Source organism: Sinohyriopsis cumingii, chromosome 9, assembly GCF_028554795.1.
Source record: "Sinohyriopsis cumingii isolate HCF-2022 chromosome 9, ASM2855479v2, whole genome shotgun sequence".
NCBI lineage: Eukaryota > Metazoa > Mollusca > Bivalvia > Unionida > Unionidae > Sinohyriopsis > Sinohyriopsis cumingii.
Window position 1 is genome coordinate 52,521,687 of NC_142969.1, and position 13,486 is coordinate 52,535,172.

Below are 13,486 nucleotides of genomic sequence, written 5' to 3' on the forward strand. Positions count from 1 at the left end.
AAGTCAAGACTCCGTTTATTTCATACTGACCTATACTATTTGGGTGTCCAATTTGTTGTGTCTTTCCATTTGTGTTCCTCACCTCGACACGATATTGCCTCTTGGTCGTAAGCTTTGTCTTCTAAAACCACTTTACTGTAAACCGATCATTCCCCAACATATCCAAATCACGGTGTTGGTATCTGATGTATAGATATTAACTCTTTAGATAAATCATACATAAAAGAGAACAAAATGTCTGATTTTTCTGTCAAGTATTCACCTTCTTGTGATTGAGTCATGTTTTTATCACGCAGAAATAGGCGAGGTTGTTCCGTATGATGCTGGCTGATGACGCTGACTAAAATTACGAACTTATTTTTTTAACCTATTACTAAATTCAAAAAGCCGGCATATTTCAATTTCATGCGTTGGAAAAATTGGAATACCAGTCTAGAATTTGGGCGCAATTTTCGATTAGAGTGTCATTGAAATTGTACAATGTAAAATATCTCAGGATTTTAAGATGACCACTGAACCAGAAATATCCCTGGTTATATGGGTGAATAATCGTCCCATTCAGGGAGGCATAATCTGTATGGCTGATGTTCACTCGCCACGAAAAGAAATTAAGGAATATCGCATGGGAAATTGATGGCGATTTGTCGTGGATTCAAGGGATACCATGAATGTATTATTGCGAAAAGTGGAGGTAAGTCATTACTCAGTCCAAATGTAACAAATTTAGCAAAGATATTTGCACGGCCGTTGAAACACTTTGCTTGACGTAAATTTACGGACAGCTATTACAAAATATACACTATGGAACAATTTCTTTTTTTAATGCTATTTGAAAACTGATAAATTAAACGTCAAACCTGTAAGGATATTGAAAGGTATGTGTTATGTTTTAAGTTTTGTTTACGTAATTGGCAATATTTTTTACTTACCTCTAATGCACAATGACCAGTCATCTCATGGCTGTCTTTCTAAAAGTTGGTACATGCGGCCTTGTGAAGATACATTTCCAAATTGTAAATTTCACTTTAAATTTTATTCAGCCATGATATTATTAATGATCTGACTGGTATTTGTATTTTTTACCTTTTCATTATTATTTTCCAGACATTGTACTATTTGTAGCAATAAGATAAATTTGTTTTAATTAATTTCAGACTGTCGGAAATATACCGTTAGATCTCTTTTCCAATTAATCTTCGATTCAGATTATGGCTTGTTTTTGTCTATCCAATTTATATTCAGCCATATCAGTAATATTTAATAGTAACTTATTGTATAATTAATAAGAATGTACAGGTGTAAACTGCTGCAAATGATCATCAATTTTCCTCTCCAAAAATACTTGTTTAGTTTGTGTCCTTTAATTTCAGAAAAAAAGTTGCAAGGCACAGTTATGTAAACAACTTGATGGCAACAGCTTCATTGAAATTCTTCGATCTTTTAATTTGAATCAAGCAAGCAAGAGGTAATACCACATTTGTTTCAAATTCAATTGTTTAGAACATTATCTGTAACCTGGAGTTGTGTATATGGATAAGTGAATATATCAGAAACTTTGTGTATCTGATGGTGAAAATTGGGATAAATGTTTTTTTCTCACACCCATCATGAGGCATATGTGGAATTTTAGATTTTAACAAAGATGCTAAATAAATATTCAGAATGATGTACAGCTCTGGTGAATATATTGGCAAGATACTAACTGGGGCAAGAGCCAATAATAAGTACACACAAGGCCACCTCTCCAAGACCAGTCCAGAATTCAAATAATTTATGGTATATTTTAAAAATTATTAACCATGCGTTTTAAAATTTGTTAACCTATGATAAAATATATGCCAAATTGTAACATTTATTTTATGAACTAAGGCTGGAACATTATTGTGACATTTAAACATATACACAACTACTACTTGAAATATTATAGCGTAGACAGGCAATATGCAAATGGACAATGTAAATCTACTTTCAGTTTAAATGGTATAATCACAACTTCATGTATATGGTAGCCAGTTTGTGTGTGCGTGATTCAGATGTTTAGTAACATAGTTTTAACAAATATTTAGTCACATCGCTACTATGTCTCGCAGTGTTGCAATTTATAGTGATGTCTAGCACTGGGATATCATGCCACAGACATGTAGCATAATGTCTCAAATCCACCCAGTCACATTATCTTGACACCAGGTTGACTAGTCCTAATTAACCTCTTAACTGTTTACCTTATAGAGCATGGTTACAAAGTGTAGCATGCTATAAATAGAGCAACTGTTACCTATTCGACTCCATACTCATAGGCCTGCCTGTTAACTGTTAAGCAATGTAGTGTATGTTACGTTTAACAGCAATTGTAACCATTTTACATTTTTGGTACACATCTATTTTGTGTTGAAAAATTTAAGATTAAGATCTGATTGTTATAGCTGTGGAATTATTTTTCACTGAAGAATTTTTTATATGCTTTAAAATCTTGAGAGAACTCATTCACAGTCATATCATGTCAGTGAGGCCACGTGACCAATCGTAGCTGCCATTTCTCATACTCGAAATTTACAATTTTTCGTCTTCATCTACATCACTAAGTCATCTGAATTTGATAATTTATAAAAAGTAATTGCTGCATACAGCAATATCAGAGCCTTCACCGAAGTTATTGAATTTATCATAGTTGTGATTCTAATCGTGAAAACTTCGTAAGCACTGAATGAAATCCGCAGCCTCCATTTTAGAGAGTGGAGACTCTGACCCAGTTGCTTTAAATAACAGATATCGACCAGGGCATAAACAGTGACCACGTGATGTAATTGTCATTCACAGAAATGAATGTAGTATCTAATAGGGGGTTTTCTCTGAAAGTGGTACTATGAAAACCCGCTTAAAATGGCTGATGTTTACAGCAGGCGTCAATAGGCGCATCCACGTGAAGGGAGTAGAAGCGTCAAAAGACACTTGCATGAGGTAAAGGGCTAATGCTGAGCACCAAGCGAGGCAGCTAATAGTACCATTTTTTATAAGTCTTTGGTATGACTCGGTTAAGGGTTCAAACCTGTTACCTCTAAATCCTGCAGCAGGCGCTCTAACTACTTAGACTTAAGTTAAGTAGCCTGTTTAATTTGTGATGGAAACCACAGGTTTTTAAGCCTATTAAGTTAGTCATCAGACCAAGTGCCTCATTACAACTACCAACCTCATGGATTGTAAAAGTACTGTAATTGCATGAAATGTTTCAGGCATAACTCTCATTTTCTCTCTCTCTCTATGTATATATATATATATATATATATATATATATATATATATATATATATATATATATATATATATATATATATATATATATATATATGGGATTGAAATAAATTTGAAACTTGCTGGATTCTATTTATTAATATACAACGATTTGTATTTCAGAAATCGTCAAGAAGTATAACATTGGGGAGGTGATGGTGAGGCAGAAGCTTTGCGATTTGGTTAAACCATCAAGAGTACCATCACTTCCAGACTCTAGTGGTGACAACAGAAAATTAAGAAATGTTGGGAATGAACTATGAAACAACACTTGTAAAAAAATATTTTAATAAAATTATTAAAATTGAGATAGAAATTAATGTGAATTTCTGTTATTTTGTTGTTAAGATTGCTTCAGAATAAATTCAAACTATAACTAGAGTAGGAGAACATATTTTTAGAAACTTGGATGATGTAAGGAACCAGTAATCTGGATTTTATGACAAACCAGTAGAAGTTTAGTGACATTTATGACAAATTAAGCTATGTTATCTACTGAATACTAGTGCACAATCTATTAAGCTACCAGTGACAAGTATAGTTTTAATTTTTGTTTCCTTGTTCAAAAGTTATTAAACACCTCAGCCCATTGGTTGGGGTAATTTGGATCATGTTCTTCTTGAAATTATCATCAAATAAAAGTTGCATCACTGTTAAAAATCTCGTTTTCATAAAATATTTCAACAATTTTCAGCTAAATTTTAGTGTTGTCCAGGGTTTTCCAGCCTTCCCTGGATAAAGACTGGAATATTAATCCAAACACTCCAGCATTTTCCATGCTAGAATTGTCCATCGTTTTCTATGCTAGAATTGTCCAGGGTTTTCTAGCCACCCCTGGACATAGCCTGGAATATAGTCTAAATACTTCAGCGTTTTCCATGCTAGAATTTTAAAGCGTTGTCCATGCTAGAAATGTCCGGAGTTTCCCTACCTACCCAGGACATAGCCTGGAATAATAGCCCAAATACTCCAGCATTTTCCATGCAAGAATTATTCAGGGTTTTCCAGCTTACCCTGGACAGAGGCTGGAATATTAGTCCAAATACTCCAACGTTTTCCATGCTAAAATTTTCCATCATTTTTCATGGAATATGATAGAAAATCTACAGCCGGCTGCTGCCCATCTATAGAATTGATAGCATATAGTGCAACAATGTTTGTATATTCATATTATTGTATGAAGGGCAGATTATAATTTGATATACCAATAATGTTGGTATATTAAATTGCTTTGTAAGAACACTTCAAAGTCATGTTATGTTTAATGTATCTGATGTGTGTGTGTGTGTGTGTGGGTGGGTGTGTGTGTAGTATTTGTGAGCTTTGGTTCTCTTATTTATACTAATATTGTCTTCTAATTCTCACTTTGCATATTTGCATTTAACATTGGTTTTAAGCAATACTTTATCTTTAAGTAGAAAATTCTCTTTGTTGTATGTATCTTATGAAAACTTTTTGTAAGTATATAAATGTTTCATATTCACATGCTGTTTATTCATACTTGAAAGTGAATGTTTGGATGAAGACATGTGTATGTTGTGTTTTGACCATATGACTATAAAAGAGCACACTATAAACTATGCACTGTAATTAATTTCAACTTATAGGACTAACTAGATTACAGTATTGTAATTGAAAGTTGGTTCAAATGCTTAATCAACTTAAACAATAATATTTTATTTTTATTTTCTAAAACGTTTCTGTAAAAGTCAAGGTTTTTAAACTATTTCATTGTAGTTTTAAGAACTCCTTTTAACGTATACATGGGAGCACCTGCACAAGTTTCTTCACACCATAGTATTCATCCTGATTTCATCTTTGCTGATAAAATATTACTGTTCATCGACAACAAACTGAAGCATTGAAGTCAATATATAAAAGAACTAGAAGATCTTTCCAACTGAATCAATACAGCCAAGAATTAAATATGGCTCTATGCATGGTATGCGGGTTCATCTATTTTTTGAATGGTTTTCTTATTTTGTAATAGAACCACTCACTTTCTAGCCTTGTTACAACAATTCATTGATACGATAACTGAATTATTGTTTTAATATTTGTATATACATCCTTGTAGTAAAATTATGTATTGGCTAGACATTATTTGCTTTTCAGCTTTCTCATAATTTCACAAAAATAAACAATGCAGGAAAACAACTTTGTCCTTAAAGCACTTTCCAAATTACGCAACATATCATAGTCCAGTACATTTCTGACCTGCATAATTATATTGTTAATCTAAATCTTTAGTCACATACTATTTAGACATTGCATTCTGTGAATTGTGTAGTTTCTTAAATTTATTTGCCCAGTGATTTACGAAAACAGAAAATGTAATGAATAATATTTAAGTAGACACAGTGATGACAGACATTATTGTACCATAACAGGCTCACTTTGGGTTTCAGAATGAGTTTATGAAGAACAAAATGCAATCACGGCGGTTAAAAGCTTGAAAAAATTAAAAAAAGGTTTTGCCATTCTTATAAACACAAAATTATGTTTAAACATTGATGTTAATGTTTCGAAAAACAAGTTGGTATGTTTTGATGATCAAATGAGAAACCAGGCAACGATTACTTGGCTGGAAAAGGATAATGGTCAGTCAGCTATTAAAACACATGCCTGTGAATGTGCAAGAGTTTCTTTGTTGGTGCAGTTAACACCAATTATTTGATGCATGCAATATATTTTACATTGGGCTACAACACAACACTGGAACAACCTGGCAGGGAAGCATCTTGAAAGTCATAAACTAATGTCACTAAGTGAAAAGCTAACAAATCACTTTGAAAAGTTGTTCCTACTTTTCTAACAGAAGAAAGCAAAGTTTATACTTTATAGGTGACTTAGTGACCCACTTTGCCTGGTAGCATGAACTCCAGGATATATTTTGTGGTGGGGGCATATAAATATACCTTTGTCAGTCTCTCCATTTGTCTGATTAAGGTTTGTCCTTAGATCAATTATGAAACATTCAGGTGGAGTTAGCTTTTTTTTGAGACATTTCTAGCCCATAGTGTTGTAGTTGGAATAATTGTATTGTTTTATGTTTATGGGGTCTTAAATTTATTCAGATTTTGCATTTATCACTTTTATCCATTATTTCCTTTTGGTTTTGTTAGTTTGGAGACGCATTTACAGACTTAGGTCTTCTGTTTTCAAGATTGTTACCATCAAGGGTAATAAAATAGGTGTCATATGTTGTCTTATTTAAAGCATGCTTTGATGAAATAGTAATGCATAAAATACAAACAACATCATTGAATATGTTATAAATTAAAATATAACCTCAGCAGGTACAATAAGTTTAAAAATAATAGTTGTTTTTTTGTTAGCAAATTTTATTTCTTGTTTTGTTTTGCTCATATACAGATTGCACAGATAAAATTACAAGTGCTTTGGTCATCACATTAATAGCATTTTGTATGCCTGCCTTGACGAAATCTACATCATGATTTATAAGGGGTAAAAAATTGTCACTATGAAGAATCTGATTCAGGCCTCGATTGAGACACAAAAGCTCTTTGAACCATGAAAATTTAGTGTCAGCTTTAAAATAATTGAATTTAATATCACACACACTCCATTACCCCTTCACAGCTGGATTGGCAAAAGCAAGCATGATTGAATGCCTTGTTGAAGATCATACAGCATTGATATTGCAGGGACTCAAACTTGTGACCTTTCAAATCCTAATTCCATCATTTCAATAACTAAATAATTCTGCCTTTTAGAAATACTTTTAATTCATCTTTGTAGAGAGCAAGACAGCAAAATTGAATCAATCCTGGGACCTTTCGATTCTAAATCCACAATTCCAATCAATGCTAGCATGATATTTAAAGATACAACAAAAAATGATTTATATTGGTCTTTAGAAACAATAAGATCTTTCTTAGCCTTTCTTGATAATAAGCTCACCCCCCATTTTCCCAACACATTTATTAGGCTAACCTTCTCGTCTTATCATTGAGAAAGATAAATGAGAATTTTAATGCTAAAGTCTTATGTGCATCATCTCTCAATGATATGCAGAAAGGGGGATAAATTCAGTAAAAAAATGCAAAATATCAGTTTAGGAAAGGGGAATTTCTTTTAGAACTTATGACCCTATATTTTCATATAGGGGTCCTGGCCAGCAGGATACCGTATTGAGGAGAGCCTGAAGTACAAGGAGAGTTTTCTGGATCCAAATCACAGCCACTTTATCTTGGTCGATGATGGGACCCAGCACAAGTTTGCAACTGAGATCCCTTTCCGGGCTGAGCTGGAGCGGGAAATATCCGAAATGCAAACTGACACAGGAGAGGGTAATGCAGTTTAGCTTGATATTTCATATTTTCTTGTATAGTATGAGTGTCCAGTTGTAAATAGTGATGATACAGATCTGCCATCATATAATGCGCTGGCTGATTGAGGGATCTACCAATGTTGATAAGCAAACAGGTTAAACCATGACCTGGGAATCATGAAATTTCTTGTGCTTGCATTTTAACATGAGATTTTGTTTTAACCAGTAATAATTGACTTATTTTGAAAGGTTATTTCTGATTGGCTGACAGTGGAAACCCAGTCTCAAACTCAGCTTCAGAGTTATTTAATCTCCAGGTCCATCTGTTGGTACTATACACATTTCATTATTAGAGAGGTGTATAATAATAATAATAATAATAATAATAATAATAATAATAATAATTAATAATGATAATAATAAAATATTAGTCTGAGTTATTGGATATATATATATATATATATATATATATATATATATATATATATATATATATATATATATATATATATATATATATATATATATATATATATATATATATATATATATATATTTCACATTCAGTCAAAGAAATGTATTGAGCAAAACATAAGTCCATAATTGTTTTGTAACTTAACTTTCATACCAGAGATCTTCTAATATATTATGTGAGCACAAAATTATTTTGTGGAGCTGAAGTAACTCTGAGGAAACCATTATAGTGTATTACCTTGAGACTGATTGTACAGTAGTAACGTATATTATTTTTATTACTGATTTAGTTTGAAATCTTGGAAATGTTTCTTGTAGCAGAATAGTTTAAATGCCATTGTAACTGTAGTATGATGAAATATTGAAATTGCATATATCTTGTCAGCCATTTAAAAAAATCTAAAATAATAATGACATTAATATTGATAGCAATAACAGTGATAATAAAAATACCTTTTCAGTATGTAGTTTAAAATTTTAGAAAACACTATGCAGTATGCCATTGCCCAAAGTTGGTTACACTTTGAACCACTTGATATTAAATATAAGCTCGCTATGGCATTCGTTATTCTCTTATCTCTAAATGTCACACTTCAAAAGTTATTTACTTTGAAACCATTGAATATCAACTACAAACTAAGAGATGCTGCCAGGGAACGTGATTGCACAAGTGACACAAAATTTGTTTGAATTCTTGCACTTGGAGAGCAGTAATGCATGATAACTTTATCAAATTAGCTTAAAGTCACACTTATGAAAATGTACTCAGTACAGTATACATTTTTTATTTAGGCATTCACTCTTAAAGTGAAATAATGCCAGGAAAAGTGTCATTATAGTGTTTGTCATAACATCTGTCTTTTTCAGGTAGAAGACTGTTTACACTTGAAATGAATGTGAGTTGGTAAACTAAATTTGATTAACATATTGGGTCCTGGAACAAGCATTTTGTATGGTTTTAACCTTGCATTAAGGATGTTTTTACAAATGCACGTTTAAAATATGGGCTATCCAGAAAAATTAAAATGGCTGATTCCCAGAAGTGTTTATTTTCATTTGGCAAATAATGATTGATGATAGTTATGATAACAATGGTTTTCAAAATTATGAAGTATATCAGATTATCAGAGCTGAAAAAGTGTTATTGGAGAGAGCAATCAGTGATTTTGAGTGCAAAATGGTGTCAAATATGAATATAATGTACATGCTGGATGGGCAAAAACAGACGTCATTGCAGTCAACCCCTCCCCATTCAGTTGTATTTATAAATAAAGTTTTAAAAGGCAGAAGGCCAAGCCTAATTAAAATACAGTTTCAAAGTAGAATGCAGTTTGCATTTCTTTTCTCAAACAATTTAGCCCAGTGGGATATTGTGCTGCAAAGCTATATAAGATAAACGGAATAAATAAGAATCTAAAAATACAATTTAGAGATAGCAATGTTTATTTGATCAAAATACCTTTGTCTGTAGCATAGCTTATGTTTGTGAAAAATCTTACTTTGGAGCAGAAGACTATGCATATGAGATGTGGAAAATGAAAACCATAAATAACAGCTTCCCAACTTGTTCAGGCTGGCTAAGCTAGCTATGCATATGTCCTTTCAGATTGAAAGGGAGTTCTCAGCACACAAAAATATTCGTCAACAAATAAGGAACTGTATGAGCTCAGAAACAATCATCGTGTTAATGCTTATATAAATGGAGGCAACATTTGTTTTAAGATTTTGATTTCCGTAGAGCTTTAAAACAGTGGTGCAGAAGGAAAGGGATATGGATTTTGAAGTGTTAGGTAAATATCAATATATCATTACCATACCTGCTACCCCTCCTTGTTCCTACTCCCTCGGATGCAGGAGGTCGTGGGTTCGATTCCCGGCCGAGTCATACCAAAGACAAAAATGATACTAACAGCTGCCTCGCTTGGTGCTCAGCATTAAGAGATTAGTGTTAGGACTGGTCGGCCCAGTGTCAGGATAATGTGACTGGGTGGGACATTATGCTACATGACTGCGGCATAATGCCCCAGTGCTAGACATCAATATAAACTGCCACATTGCAGACATCGTAGCGATATGACTGAAAAATTCTTAAAGCTACGTTAAAAATCCAAATCACATCACATCCTACTCCCTCTTTATTTAGGTCGAAAGGGAGAACTTCACACTTTAGATAAAATCATAGCAGATTCTCTTAAAGCTTGTGAACACATGCCTTTTCATTATATGTCACCCTTCAAAGTCTCGTGTATTGGAAAAATTTAATAGCTGGAAAAAAAACTTGTTACACGTGCTTTTTTCATTTCTCTTCTATTCTGTGTAACTTTTAAAGTTTAATTTATCTCGATCAATACAAAGACAGACATAAAACTAAAAATAGTTTGTTTTGCCCTGTTTAATAACAGTGTAATCATTTTTCAGTTTAGTTGGTTTGTATGCTTACCAGAAAATAAAATAAGAGCTTAGGTTAGGTCTGTGGTTATAAAGTCTTTATATAAAATACACTGAAACTATCTCAGCAGACAAATATACAAGGTCATGCAAATTATTATTGGACATTCGTCAGTGCCATAGAGTTAACAAATCCTGCTCTCACATTTGCATTTTCCTCCCAGTCTTACCTATGCAGCTTAAAGTTAGGTTCACATAGCCACATTTTGTTGTTTTGTGATCCTTTTTGATTAAAATTACAGCTGTAGAATTTCTTATTATAGAATAAACTCCCAGTAAATAATTTGGTCATTTTATTGTTGGTCAAAATCTTGCCCTGTCTGTTGTGTCCAAGACGTTTTGAAGTTCTGCTACACTTGCTCATAAGGACAACACTTGTGAGTCAATAAAGGGAAAAGAAGTTGCTTGGTCTCTCAAATCCCATTTCTTAATTTATATCTGTATTCATCCTCTAAATACTTGACACCTGTTGGCAGAGGGCACATGTTTATGTGACCCTTGTACTAATTTAATTGCCATATTCCACTTCTATGAACCTTACAACTATCCATAAAGGCAAAAGATTTTAGTCCCTTTTCTTATTTTATTACTATATTTATTATTTATGAACCAGACGTCTATCCACAAATGGAAAATGCTTAGTCCCTCGAGTCCCTTTTATTCATTTCATTGCCATATTATGTCTCTGTAAACCTGATATTGGTTGAGATCAGATAAATGCTTTTGATCCCTTAAGTCACCTTTCACTTCTTTGTGCAGGTGTCTTAAGTATGACATTTGTTGACAAAGGACACATGTTTGGCTCCTTAAACTATTTTCTCATAATTTAAATTAATCAGTCTTGAAAGACCTAATATCAGTGAAACAAATTAAATTAATCAGTCTTAATATCAGTTAAAAAAGACACATATTTTGGTCCCTAAGTTCTTTGTTCCTAATTTCACTTTGAATATCAACATGTAGCAATTATTTGATACCAGTCCTCAAAAGACAACATTTTTAAACCTTGGTTACGTTTCTTGATTTCATGTCTCTATTCAACTTTTACAAATTTCAAACATGACTTTTAAGATCAAAAGATTTTGTTCTATTAAATATGTCCTTTTATTAACATATGTTAATGTATTTCAGTTAAACAAATAATGTTTGTTTTTTTTTAAATTATATTCTTGTACGGTGAAAATAATAGAAGTCATGGAAATATTACCAGTCCATAAAATGATGTTTTCCAGAAAGAAAAGTAAACCTTTTGCCTACTTGGCACATGAATTATGATATTAAACAATTCATGGCAAGACATTGGCAAATCATACCTGCATTAAAGGTATGTATTATCTAAAGATGCCAGTCTATGACCTACAGTTTCAAAACCTCAGCAAAGTATTGCTATGATTCGTTATGTTATAAAATCTTCCAAATACCCAGACCACTCAAATCTATAAGGTTTTCTGGCAGCAGTAAGAAATGCACATACCACTTGCATCTTGGTGTCTCCAAATTATGAAGATGTCATAATATTTTACTAATTAACAGTTTGCAAGCAAAATAAATTTGATCCAGTGCTTCAAGCTGTTTTAACTCTTTAGCTAAATTATGTATTTCTTTTGCACCCAGCTTTATGAGTCTTGCGATGACAGTAGACATAATATCTCTTCACACTGTGAATACATTCAGAAATGGTTGGAGAACATAAATGTGAGAATTTCTTGGTATACTTCCTCTTTTGAGGAATTTTCCGTCTTGGAAACCAGCAGATTTGATCAAACAGTGAATTATTTTAGACATGAAATACAGTGGACCTTAGTTCTAACATCAGGAACAAGCATCAAGAAGCCGAAGATTGGTGCAAAGTAACCTAGGCCTTACTATATAAGAATCCATCTTGTGTTATGTAAACCTGTTATATTGAATGTTGAACCAATTTTCCATTTACTGTCCATTTCAGATGCCGTGTCAGTGCCTATAGTAATACTGGTTCTAGAAGGAGGACCAGGTACATTGGAAACAGTTCAAAATGCACTCAAACAAAATACACCAGCTGTCATAGTCAAGGTATTAAGCAAACTGCATGTTTAAATTATGATATTTATCTACTCTTGTACCATGCTATTTCATATGCGAATAACGCATATCCATATCCGCTGTGGCACATGCTGTTTGTTCTGCTTTTAAGTTCAACCAAACAGAAGAGACCCTGGTCAATATTGATATTAGTTGGGTGCAAATTATACATGAGTAAATATGATGTGCATGCTTTGTTTATTTCAGTAGACTTAAGCAATGATGTTTAACTCAATGACGACTGGTTTTTAAATCTTTCTTAATAATGTACTGAATATTTAACATTTTCATTGTGGTCCAGTCTAGTTTCATAACAGCTACACAAAAGATTTTTGGCAAGCCAACCCACCCAAAACAATCATATTTATAAAAACACTAATATATACATAAATACAAATGAGAGAAAGACCATTTTTATCATGGTAAAATATGCACATAATGTATCATATTTTAAGATTCACCTAACCTTGTGTTTAATTCTTATGGAATAATATCAACCCTGTCAAGTCTATTCAGTTTATTGTCATAAATATGATTGAAAGGTAAATGTAACAAGATACAACTCCCAGTATACAAGTTATTTAATTGATTGACAATCACAAGAGTGATTTTGTACTGCTGATATTTTAAGCTTCGCTGTAGGAGAGTCATTTTAGGTAATTTACATAGGTCAAGTTCACAGAGAGGTAAATAGAAGTTAGATAAATCAGAAATTGTATGTTGAAGAAACAGTAGCATGAAACAGTTGAAGTCATCTTGTTAAAGATTATTAACTTATGGGCAGTTGTATAGATTTGTGGATTTGCATTTTACTCATATATATTCATAAAACTGTAGATGAAATGGTATAGTTAGGATCTGTAAGGAATTATGATGCTCTTATGATGGCACAATATAGGAACACAGCTGTAATCTGCAAGT

At 32.6% G+C, this 13,486-nt stretch overlaps 1 pseudogene across 1 annotated transcript in view; it reads left to right on the forward strand.

The window, feature by feature from the left end:
• LOC149791816 (transient receptor potential cation channel subfamily M member-like 2) overlaps nucleotides 1-13,486 on the forward strand; it is a 167,240-nt pseudogene that overhangs the window by 19,389 nt on the left and 134,365 nt on the right. Inside the window, exons 6-7 of the transcript XR_016423306.1 lie at nucleotides 7,418-7,601; nucleotides 12,450-12,556. The product of XR_016423306.1 is annotated as a transient receptor potential cation channel subfamily M member-like 2 (transcript). The remainder of the gene's footprint in view (nucleotides 1-7,417; nucleotides 7,602-12,449; nucleotides 12,557-13,486) is intronic.